General features: G+C 44.4%; 1 pseudogene; it reads left to right on the forward strand.

Moving 5' to 3' along the window:
* LOC141993538 (leucine-rich repeats and immunoglobulin-like domains protein 1) overlaps window positions 1-11,857 on the forward strand; it is a 45,570-nt pseudogene extending 33,713 nt beyond the window's left edge.
* Window positions 11,858-12,069: the final 212 nt, after the last annotated feature.

Genomic DNA, 12,069 nt, shown 5'->3' on the forward strand with positions numbered 1-12,069 from the left:
ACCTGAAGCAAATACTCTCCAGCAACCACACACCACACAACAAAAACACTAACCCAGGAACCTATCCTAATGCCAACTCTGTCTACATATTTATTCAAGTGGCACTGCACATCACATATTTATATGGGGCACTAGGCTGGAAGGTTCCCACAGTCTCACGCCAAACCCCATTCTACCAGCAGTCCCATTGTTCTAAAGTTCTGGACTGAGGCATGCAAACACGTAGGAGATGTAGGTCTCTACCAAGAAATCAAATAGCAAAGTGCCTAGCAGCATAGCCTGGGCGAGCACAGTCACATTCCCACACAGTGTCACAAGGCACCCAGCTAGCCTGCGGTTGGGTTGTTTTAACGTTTCGGGGCAATATTTTCCTTTCTCCCTCCCTGTGGACATGTGGCTTTCCTCAAACTCAGCTCTTAGGAGATGTTCTGGAGATGCCTATAAACTTCAGCTACAAGTCCTCCTTGTGTCCCCAAAGTCAATGCACTCCCTAGCCCCTCCCAAACACTCCTTGGCTGCCTCTGGCCACCCACTGTGGGCCAGGGCAGGCTGGGCCAAGCCACTCTACCTGTCTCTTAAGAGATTGCCATATTAGAACACGTTGTTTGACTCTATCCCAAGAACAATACTCCGCATGCAATTTATTTTTACCCCTGTGACAAAGGGCAAACTGGCAGGTTTAGTCCCAGCCCAGGGCTGCTAGCAAGGCAGTGTCCTCCTCAAGCCAGTCTTTGAGGAGATCCCACTCCTCCAGCAGCAGCAGCAGCAGTCCCCAGAGCCTCCGCATTCAGCTCATCTGTTCGGCGTGTTCGTCGGGCAGGATTCCGCCTCCCCGTTTGGCAGCAAGTTTGGGTTTTTTTACCGCTTGGGGCGGCAAAAACGCTGGAGCCGGCCCTGGACAGAGCATAGCTCTTTGCAAATTATATCATCATGATTCAGCATTAGAAGTTCCAACATACTTTTGTGAGAAGTTTCCAAACACAGACTGACCAGCTATGGGCCATACACGTCTGTTACGCATTGTGTGAACCTTACCAGGTCTGTCAGAGTTTTGATGGCTATTATGAAATCTTTTAGACTACATTCAGCAGTTAATAGCTTCTAAAATATGCAATCCTGCTTCTTGAAAAAAAGGCACAAGGTGTTAATCATACCCAGCTATTTTGAATACACCAAAACTTAAAATTTTAGGGCGAACTAACCTTGAGAAATGGTATGATGACAAAGCAGTGAATTTTCTAGATGTGACCACAGAAATTCTCCCAACTCCCATACTTCAGAAAGGATCTTTAGGGCCAGATCCAGTGGCCAGTGAGATCAGTGGAAAGACTACCATTGGTTTTAGTTGGCTTTGGATCAGGCCCAGAGGTATTTGAAATAGAACTTGTATTTCACCAATTTTTTTTCTTCTCGCCAAAGACGGGTGGCGGATTTAGAATTGGCGGGGCCCTCTGCTCAGCTTCCTTTTTGGGGCCCCTCCTTGGGACCCCCAGCCAAGAAAAAGAACATTCTCTCTTATCTCCCCAGCGCCCCGTTTTTGCTTTTTTTCTTCCTCCTCCTCCTGTAAGTAATAGGGAGTAAATGAAAATAAAGTAGGGTACCTTGATTGTATTTGTAGTCTAACTTATTTTTCCACAGACCACTTGAAAATCGCTGAGGAATCGCTGAGGGTCTCGGTGGACCACTTAATGATCTTTCCAAATATTGTTTGTACCCTTAGCTAACTAGTGTAAAGTGCTTTGGATAAGAGCGCTTTATAAAAAAAAAAATGCAAAAAAAATTGGGGTGTGGGGTCTGGCCAGGACTTAGGGTGCAGGAGGAGGCTCAGGGCTGGGAGTGCAGGGTCTGGGAGGAAGTTAGGGTGTGGGAGGGGGCTCAGGGCTGGGGCAGGGGGTTGGAATGTGGAGCGCTTACCTGGGGCAGCTCCCTTTTGGTGCGAGGAGTGCAGGTGGTGATGTGGGTGTGCAGGAGTCAGGGTGGGCTGGGACTGTGTGAAGGGGGTGCAGGAGTCAGGGAGGTCAGGGCCTGTGGGGTGAGGGGGTGCAGGAGTCAGGGCTGGGAGTGTGTGAAGGGGTGCAGGAGTCAGGGTGGGCTGGAGGTGTGGGGGGCAGGGGGTTTGGGGGGTTGCAGGAGTGAGGGAGAGCAGGGGTCTGCAGGGTGAGGGTACAGGAGTCAGGGCTTGGGGCGTGTGAGGAGGGGTATCGGAGTCATGACTGGGGGTGCCAGTTCTGGGAGGGAGTTTGGGTGCAGGAGCAGGCTGGGGGTTGGGGTGCAGAGTTTGGCCAGGAGTTAGGATGCAGGAAGGGGCTCAGGGCTGGGGCAGGAGGTTGGGGTGTGGAGCGCTTACCTGGGGCAGCTCCATTTTGGTGCGAGGGGTTCAGGTGGGGATGTGGGGGTGCAGGAGTCAGGACAGGGGGCTAGGGGTGTGGGCTGGGGTCATGGGGGTGCTCCCAGCCCCGTTCCCCAGCCCAGCCACCTGCCCTGAGCAGCTCATGGCAGGGGGCTGGGGGAGGGGATATGTGTGTGGGGGGGGTGCGGAGGCCCCACCTTTGCTCCACCCTGCCCCGATTCCACCCTCTTCCCCAAGGTCCTGCCCCTGTCTCTTCTCCGCCTCCTCCCTCGAGCACGCTGTGGCCCCGCTCCTCCCCCTCAATCCCGGAGCGACGTGAGCGCTGGCAAACAGCTGTTTCGTGGTGGGGGAAGCGCTGGGAGGGAGGGGAAGGGGTGGGAACGTGGCACACTCGGGGAAAGGTGGGGGAGGAGGGAGCTTGGCTGCCGGTGGGTGTGGAGCCTGCAGCAGTACTGGAGCCCCAGGAGCCACCAGGACCATGCTTCTGCCCCTGCAGCTGCCTGGCCCTGGGGCCCCTTGTCATTGCAGGGGCCCTGTGCCAGGGCCCCCTGTGTTTTACTGTTAATCTTCCTCTGCCAAAGACTCTGGACGATGATTAATTTTCTTTTACTGCACCACACGTTGACTGTGCTTAACAAACAACTATCATAATGGTTACATGAAAAATGTGATGCAAAAATTATCTTATGAGGCGGGAGGGGGCAAAATCTGGCTTATAATGGAAGGCAGGTTACAACTTTAATTGAGGGGTGGCTTCTATTTCACCAGAGTAACTGAGTGTAACCTTAAATATTACTGTTCTGTTCTTGCAGTGGGGATTGTTTCTGCATGTGAATCCACTGGTCTTGCACCAACAGGAGACAGGGTGGTTGGTGCCGTGGGCTGCACTGTGGTGTTCCCTGGACCAGATCACATTGACACCACTGGGGTTGTATGGTGGGAGTATAAACAAAATGAAAATATCACTGAACTGTCCATCGTACTTTATTATGTGGAATCATGGAAACTGGACATCTTACCAGCGTATAAGGATCGTATTGTATTTAACATGTCCAACTGGTCCCTGGGACTGAAATTGCAACTAGCAGATCGAGGCCTGTACAGATTAAGAAGAGAAGAGGAGGACAAGAGTGGCAAATGGATCCAGTTGGAGGTTATAGGTAAGTGCCATGTTAATTAATCTTTCCTCCACTCTTGTGCTAATATCATGTCAGCTTTTTGCTATCTAGGATTTCACAGCCAACATTCTGCAGAGAGGTAATAGGCATATATTGTACATAGTGTCCCTGCACTGTCACACACTGCATTCTTACACCATCTACATTACTTCAGGTGGTGAGAAGGATCCACATTATATATCAGATTTGGTCTATTTCTCCAACCTTTACCTCCCAAAAAAGGACTTCAGCACAGTATTCCTGGGAGTGGGGCAGGAGGAATTGTTGCATGTGTGACATAGAAGGGAACTAATTTCTGTGGTATTTTTGTCGTTTAATTCTGAAGATGACTTGTCTAGATCAGTGGTTCCCGAACTTGTTCTGCCGCTTGTGCAGGGAAAGCCCCTGCTGGGCCGGGCTGGGCCGGTTTGTTTACCTGCCGCTTCCGCAGGTTCGGCCAATCGCGGCTCCCACTGGCTGCGGTTCGCTGCTCCAGGCCAATGGGGGCTGCGGGAAATGGCACGGGCCGAGGATGTAACCGTTTAGTCTCCTGTGGGCTGGAATACTTTGGTCTCATTTGGTTGTTGGGTTTAGTGTGCAGATAGTAGGTGGTGCTGGTGGCCTGCAATAGACAGGAGGCCAGACTAGATGAACTGGTGGTCCTGACTGGCCTTAAACTCTGACACATAATTTATTCCTGGAAGCCTATTTATACTGATAAGCGTGTTCAGACATTAGCAACAGCATGACTAACGCCAGGATTCCTGGACTGTTACACACACAGTCTAAAACAGCTAAAACAACAAAGAAGAAATAAACACTGCTTACAGATATACTGCCCAAAAATCATGTTTTATTCATTCCCGTGTCAATGGTACTGACAACACTTTATTAAAAATGAAAGAAGTTTTAAAATTTGTCCCAACTGTATTTATTCTCCATTTCTTTTTGCAGTCATCTCAGCTAGGATACTGACCATCTATTAAGCCAGTTTGGCTTTCTCATTTTCTAGTGCTGCTAGTGTTTGGGTTTCACATACTGCAGAGTGTGGTGTATTGAAATCCATGTCAAAATTGTGATCTATCACTTTACATTCTCTGGGGTTTTTCTGGCTGTACTTGTAGATGAGGGCTCTGTAGGGAAGAGTCTGATCGAGTCAGTCTGTGGACAGATAATTTAGAAAGAGGTGGGCTGAATTGTGCTTCTGTTTTTTAAGGGAGTAGCCTGCTTTGTCTCTCTGTTGTTGGTTCTGGTGTGTTAGCATTCTGAATTCTAAGAAATAACTTTAGTTTTAAGTGGCAACCTTCCAGTAAGAGTATTTGTTTTTATCTAACTTCTTTACGTGTATGCCGTGAATATAACACACGGGAAAGTTACTTGTTTGAAATTGTTTCATTGGAATTTTAAAAACAATTATTCTAGTTTTAGGTTTTATACTTGTTTTAACAAAATGTAAAATGTGGGTCAAATTTAAATTGACAAACCAAAGGACTTCATAAAACATTTGACATTAGCCAGATTTAGCAAAAATTTATGAGAAAAATATTTTATGTTATCTCCATTAATATACCTTTGAGTGTGTAGTAATCATTTGTACCATCTTAAAAATAAATTAGATTTTTTTTATTTACATGTTATTAGTTCCTTACTTTCTTCCCATTTTATAATCTCAAACTGCTAAAATGGATGTTTTTGTATGTTTCTTTAATTAGGTTCATAGCTGGAATCACTTAATTCCCATGGACTTCCTGAACTGGGGCCTAAATACAGAAAAAAGAGTGAGCAAGGCTTTTCATTTATATTCTTCACCTGTTCATTTATCTTTTCGGAGTCTCACGTGCCATCTTCTGGCAGTCTCATGGTCGTGGGTGGGAGGAATTTTCTCACGGGCAAAATCAAAGTTCTGATTCCTACAGCAAATGGCTCAAGCTGCTTAGTAAGCCATTAAAGTTGACATGTTCAGAACTGTAATATAATATACCATACTACAAGGCAGGAGCATTAAGGATGCTATGGGAGCCATAATTGGAAATGACTTGATTTACATTTTTTAAAGCTCAATCATAATATTGCATTAGTAGGGATTTATTTATTTAGCATACGCTGCTAATAAAGATCAACATTGTATAACTCGTTGTGCCATCCAGTGCTATTGAAACACATTCCTTTAAGACTGAAGATAGTGTCTATTAATAGTTAAGTGATATCTTTAAGTCATTCTTGGAAAATGCTGTTGCATTTTTTAGTGTTTAGGAATAATGGTTGCAAAATGTTCCCTCTTTTCCAGAGCCCTTATCCAAGCCGGAACTCTTTAGGAACTCTTCCTTGGCGGGCTGCACCATTGAAATGGTCTGTAATGTGACAGTAGGTAGGGTGGATTCCTATCTGTGGAGTAAGGACCATAAGCCTCTCACTGGGACTGATCACTACCAACTCTCTCGGAAAACAATGTACTTCTCATACTGAATGCAACACAGGCTGATAGTGGCTGTTACTCCTGCAAAGTTACCAGTGAAGTTAGTGAGAATGAAACCTCCCTGGAATTGGCCATCAGTGGTAAGTGGGAATTTCTCTTTGCAGTATTTTATAGTTTTTGTTGTTTTAATTATGGGAATTCACTTCATGCTTCTTCGGAGTTTATGAAATTGTGTGTGTGTGTGCATGTGCAATGATCAGTGTTTATTGAATAATGGGCTACATTTTAAAAAATACACCCATAAGTTCATCTGAGGTGCACATCTATGCATTTCAGTATTTCAATGGGTCATTTCAGAGCTCTGATGCTCTTAAGTGACTTCAGCAAATGTAGGAGTGATTGCACTCCTAAACAAGGGTCCACTGGTGCCATCAAGTTTAAGCTTAAAAAAGGATGGTGTAATATGGCCCCAAGTGCCAACAAAAAATAATTACCCAACTGAGAGCCCAGGAATAAGTGAGTTAAATAAATGGTCCCAACCCAGGCTAGGAGTATAAATCCTCTCGAAATAGCTTGACACCAGTATTGGTTATCTGTACTTAAATGATGCATTTTCATGTGAAAATATTTTGATATGGTTTAAAATAAAAATTAGACCAAACCCACTGAACTGTGGGAAGACTTTGGAGTTGGGGGCTCTTTAATTTAAAATCTCAGTAAAGCTTTGTCTTCTATGTGCTATAGAAGTAAGTAAGTAGGATGTTTAAAATTGCCACCCATCCTATAGGTCACTATGCAGTGCCATGTTACCTAGTGGCAGTAATAGACTCTGGCTTGCAAATAGAGATATGCACCAGTTTTAGAGAGCGAGAATACAGCCTGGCTAGAATACAGCAGTAGCATCACCCTTTATTTTATAAGTGATTTATTTTTAGCTAACTAAATAAACTACCATAAGCCCCGCCTCAGAGATCATTCTACTAGTGCATTGTACCAGAAGTGAAAGGCACAAAAGGTGGGAGAATGCAGGTACCAGTGTATATAGGTAGGAGCTGAGTGATGGCAGATGAGGAAGCACTGCGGGAGTCGAGTGAGCACGAAAGGACAATTGTTGCCCTGTTTGGTTGTACTGAAACTAAGTCAGTCTGGCTTAATCAAAACTGCAGGAGTCATGGAAAAATTTGGACATCTGGCCTTTCTAGACCTGGACGACAACAGAGTTGGAGGCAGTAAGGTTTACCAGGGTGAGAGAGACAACTTGCAACAGGTTTTTTTAAAAAAAATCTTGTAGAACAGCACTTAATATTCAAACTTGAAAGGGCAGATTGCAAAGTTGTTGTTTTAAAGGAAAAAGGCTATTTCTCTCTTGGGACATTTTCCACAAGTGAGGTTCAAAGAGTGGCTGATCGGAAAGTGTTGTTTCTTCACACAGATTCTTCAGCTGTGGTTTCAGACGGAGTCATTTTGGGAGTTGCTGTCAGAACTGCTGTCGTAAGTCTAGTAATGGGTGAGTAAAAGGATTGCAACTTCCTTGCCATTGATCACAGAACTGTATTTGGTTCATGGTGGATCTATGCTATGAGTTATATCAAAAAGATGGGGAAGGTGTGACCTAAAATAACACTATGTGACCTAAAATAACACTTGTCTTCTAGAAACTGATCACAGCTGCACATATCAGTTTCTCTGTTTTACATATTTGTACCCAATGGGATTTAAAGCCGAAATCCTTGGGGAATTTTGCCGCTGACTTCAGCTGGATCAGGATTTGGTTCTTACGGTGAAAATGAGCCTTCATGAAGGACTAAATTGTGCCTGGCCCTCTTGTGGGTGTGCAGAAGGAAAGGTGCAAGGGGTCTCCTCCCTCCAAAATGAACGACTGGCACAAGGAGCAGACTTAATTCCAGTCCCCCAGCTAAGAGGAGTGTGGGACTGCTCCCTGCAAGCATCTTCAGGGGTTCAAACTGCTCCAGCAGGGGTGTGTCGGAAGCAGGAACAAACCTCTCCCCTGCACTGGCTCATGTACCTGGCTTAACATCCCAGCCCAATCCCTCCTTCAGCTTTTCCTGGAACAATGTAGTGCTGCACCTTGCCCCAGAGGGGCCAGTGGCTCTAAAGCTGTATTTAGCACAATCAAGAAGATTCACTTTATGTTCTGTTTAGTTAGTGGTGCCCGTGGTTAGAAATTACCTGGTTTGTCTGGGTTATTTGTAAAGCTGTCTCCAAAGACAAAATATATGAAAAGAAATGTACATCTCCTTTTAGAACACTGGTAGACATTAAGGGTATGTCTATAGAGCATCTAGACATCCACGGCTGGCCCGCACCAGCCATCTTGGGCTTGCAGGGTTTGGGCTGCAGTTGCTGTGTAGACTTCTGGGCTCGGGCTGGAGCCCTGGCTCTGGGACTCAGCAAGGATGGAGGGTCTAAAGAGTTTGGGCTCCAGCCTGAGCTTGAATGTCTACAGATGGAAATGTTTAGCCCCTCATCCTGAGCCCTGCGAGCCCAAGGCAGCTGTGGGCTGAGCTATGGGGCTTTTATCCCTATGTAGACGTAGACTGAGGTTCCTAAATCCCATTTTCAAAAGTGAATTATGTGTGTAAGTCATTTAGGTGCTTTTGCAGATGTGACACTTGTGCTAGCTCACTACCTCACTTTTCCTTTAACCCAGCCACATAACGCATTGAAAGAAATTTTCCTCAAGGCTATATTGCACCCTCAGTTTAATTCTTCATTCATTTCAATGGAGAGTTCCGCTTAAAATTGCAAGAGAAGAAGAGCCTGCTGCTGCTTTTTCTGAAGTAGAGCAGAGTGTAGGAGAGGAGAGCCTGGAGCACTGAGCCTGGGACAAGACCTGAGGTCTGAACCAGAGGCTGTGAACCACAATCAGGTCATGTATTAAAATAGATATTTACAAGTTCACTGTATTGCTAGCATTGCTAAAACCCAGACACCCTTAAGTAGCAACAGATACTGTGGTGGGTGGGAACATTCTCTAGAAGATTACCTCAGGGACATCCTGACTTAACGCCAGATAAGAGGAAGTTTTGTCTGAGACAACTGGAGTATAATACAAGGGAAGGTAAGAAGTAGATGTCATCATAAAACATGTCCGGCAGTATGCAAGTTGTTTGTCTCAGTTAGAAATGTCAGGGTACCTCCCCTTAGCCCTCTGTACGGCCGAGAAGACAGCAGAAATTCCTGCCATGGGATGCTCAGGTGTTAGTGTACCTGTAACCACGGAGCCAGGGCACTAGTACTGTGCCTTGAGGGCAATACACCTGGCTGAGTGCCTTTGTCACTGAACTGTGCTGGTGGCCGCGCTTTATAAATCACATGGAGGTCTGCTGAAATAGCACGCTGCATTCTGTGCTGGTGTTAACAACCTTGGCGCGCCAGAGATAACACTGAGCATCAGTAATAGCTCAAAGCAGCTTCTGGACAGTGTTATCATGGCAATGACATTCCAGCCTTCAGCACTGAGCATCCTTTTATACTTAAGGTCAGAGAAGTCAAACTAATGTTCACTGTTAAGACAAATTATAACAGCACTTTATGTGTGTAGCTGTTACACATTTTACATGGGAAAAAGAATCCATCTCAATTACTGTTCTAGTGAACACTCTCTTTACAAATGCTAATGCTTCTCCTGCCATTGTTCTTTTTTTTTTTCAGTAACAACTCCACTCTTCTTCCCCTCTTTTCAACTGTCTTTACAAATCAAACATTGTTTAAAGGGGCACTGTCAACTGGAAACCTAGTGAATTTCAGAAGATGCGTTTAAAGCTCCTGCCCTAGGTCCCCCTGCCAATTTTTGTGGTTTTACAAACATATTTCTCTAAATTAATGTCAAATACCTTAAATAAACAAGCAAAAAATAACAGAGAAACTTATTTTTTGTTAATCTTTCAGATACAATTTTTGTTGTTTTGTTTTGTTACTTAGAAGTAGGCAAAAAACTTTTTAGGCCAAAGTATGTCCCTTTAATTTTTTTGCTTTCTGCAGGATGGGGCTTCAATAAAATTTCTCTTCAGTTGGTTAAATATTGGGCGGGTTCAGTGAACTGAATGATTATGAATAAATATCAGAAAATATATGGCAGCTAGAAAATATATGAAAAGCCAGCACCAAAACCGAGGATTAGGGTTGGGGGGGATACCTGGCAAAAGTATTCCAACTAATCAGTGGCTGGAATTAGCTTGTCAGTGATGTAATGCAATCAGTTAGTCACTTGTAATAATTAAATCTGCCATTCTCTCACTGCTGTGACATTTCCATAGCAGGGTTGGGGTCAAATTACTGACATCCACAACTATCTTGTGACTTGTAGAAATTGTGGAATTATTATTTCCTCCCGAGGGTTCTGGTAACTCTCTTTGCTGTTCTGGGATGACCTCACTGGAACCTCCTCAATAGATTTACAATCTAAGAACAGGCGTACTGGGTCAGAGCCATGGTCCATTTAGCCCAGTATCCTGCTTCTAATGGTGGCTGAATGCCTGGTGCTTCAACAGGGCAGTTTATCAAGTGATCCATCCCCTGGATAGGGTTGCATCCCTGACCATATTGGCTACTAGTCATTGATGGACCTATCCTCCATGAATGTGTCTAATTCTTTTTTGGCCTTCACAACATCCCATGGCAACTGAGTGCCACAGGTTCATAGAATATCAGGATTTGAAGGGACCTCAGGAGGTCATCTAGTCCAACCCCCTGCTCAAAGCAGGACCAACCCCCAATTTTTGGGCCAGATCCCCAAATGGCCCCCTCAAAGATTGAACTCACAACCCCGGGTTTAGCAGGCCAATGCTCAAACCACTGAGCTATCCCTCCCCCCACTGTGTGTTGTGTGAAGAAGCACTGTATTTCCTTATGTCTGTGTTAAACCTGCTACCTATTAATTTCATCGGGTGACCTCTGGTTCTTGTATTATGTGAATGAGTAAATAACATTTCGTTATTCACTTTCTCCACATCAGTCATGATTTTATAGACCTCTATCATATTCCCCCTTAATTGTCTGTCTCTTTTCTAAGCTGAACAGTCTGTCTTTTTAATCTCGCCTCATATGGGAGCTGCTCCATACCCCTAATCATTTTTGTTGCCCTCTTCTGTACTTTTTCCAATTCTAATATATCTCTTTTGAGATGAGGCAAACAGAACTGCATGCAATATTCAAGGTGTGGACATATATAGCATTATTATGGTATTTTGTGTCTTATTATCTATTCCTTTCCTAATGCATTACCTGTATTTGATTTTTTTTGATTCTGTATAATAATGCACCCATTGCTTCTGGCTGAGGCCCCTTCAGGGAACCATCTGTGACTAATACTCAATGTCAAGTGTCAGGACTGTTTGGAATTTGGGCTGGGAATCGGCAACCACCAGAGCCAAAGGAAATGAGTAACTGCTGACTTACTGATCATTGATTGAATATGGCGATACTAATAGAAGATTTCCTTTCCTTCTCCATTAGCAGATGGGGACTTACACAGTGAATAAAAACTCTGCCGTGCCTTCATCTGGATGAAGAAACAATCCCAATTTTAAAAAGAGACATAATGGAACAGAAAGTGAATTATACAGTTTGCGTCTGCCCAGCAACAACCACTTCATCAGGCTTAAGACAGTCATCAGACCTCTTACAAATCACAAATTACAAATCAGTGTTCTCCGTCAGAAAATGCATCTGAAACCGTCCATCTTGTGGGTTTTGGTTCTTTGACACAAAGTTGCCAATTGCCCATCCATGAACAATACCAGCACTCAGAACTATTTTTAGAAAATGCCTGCCCAGCAAAGGGGAGAGAGAGAGCTGCAGTAGCACAACGGCATCTGAAAATTATAACTTAGCATTTCAAGTTATGTAGAAACAGATTGAGTCTACGTTTAAACAAACAAGCAACAAAATGCACAAAACAATAGACCTATAAGGGAGAGTGTTTAAAGGACAGGTTGTTTCCTATAGAGCAAGGGGTCTGGGTCCAGCAAGCACTCACACCCTCTGGAGTCAGTGTTTTGAAGAGCTGATCAAAGTATTTGCTACAAATTAGGGCTATCAAGGTTAATCGTGCTGTTAAACACTAATAGAATACTGTGACAGTGCCCCCCCATAAGGCTTTATGGAAATATGCTTATGAATGT

The sequence above is a fragment of the Natator depressus genome, chromosome 9, assembly GCF_965152275.1.
Source record: "Natator depressus isolate rNatDep1 chromosome 9, rNatDep2.hap1, whole genome shotgun sequence".
NCBI classification, from domain to species: domain Eukaryota; kingdom Metazoa; phylum Chordata; order Testudines; family Cheloniidae; genus Natator; species Natator depressus.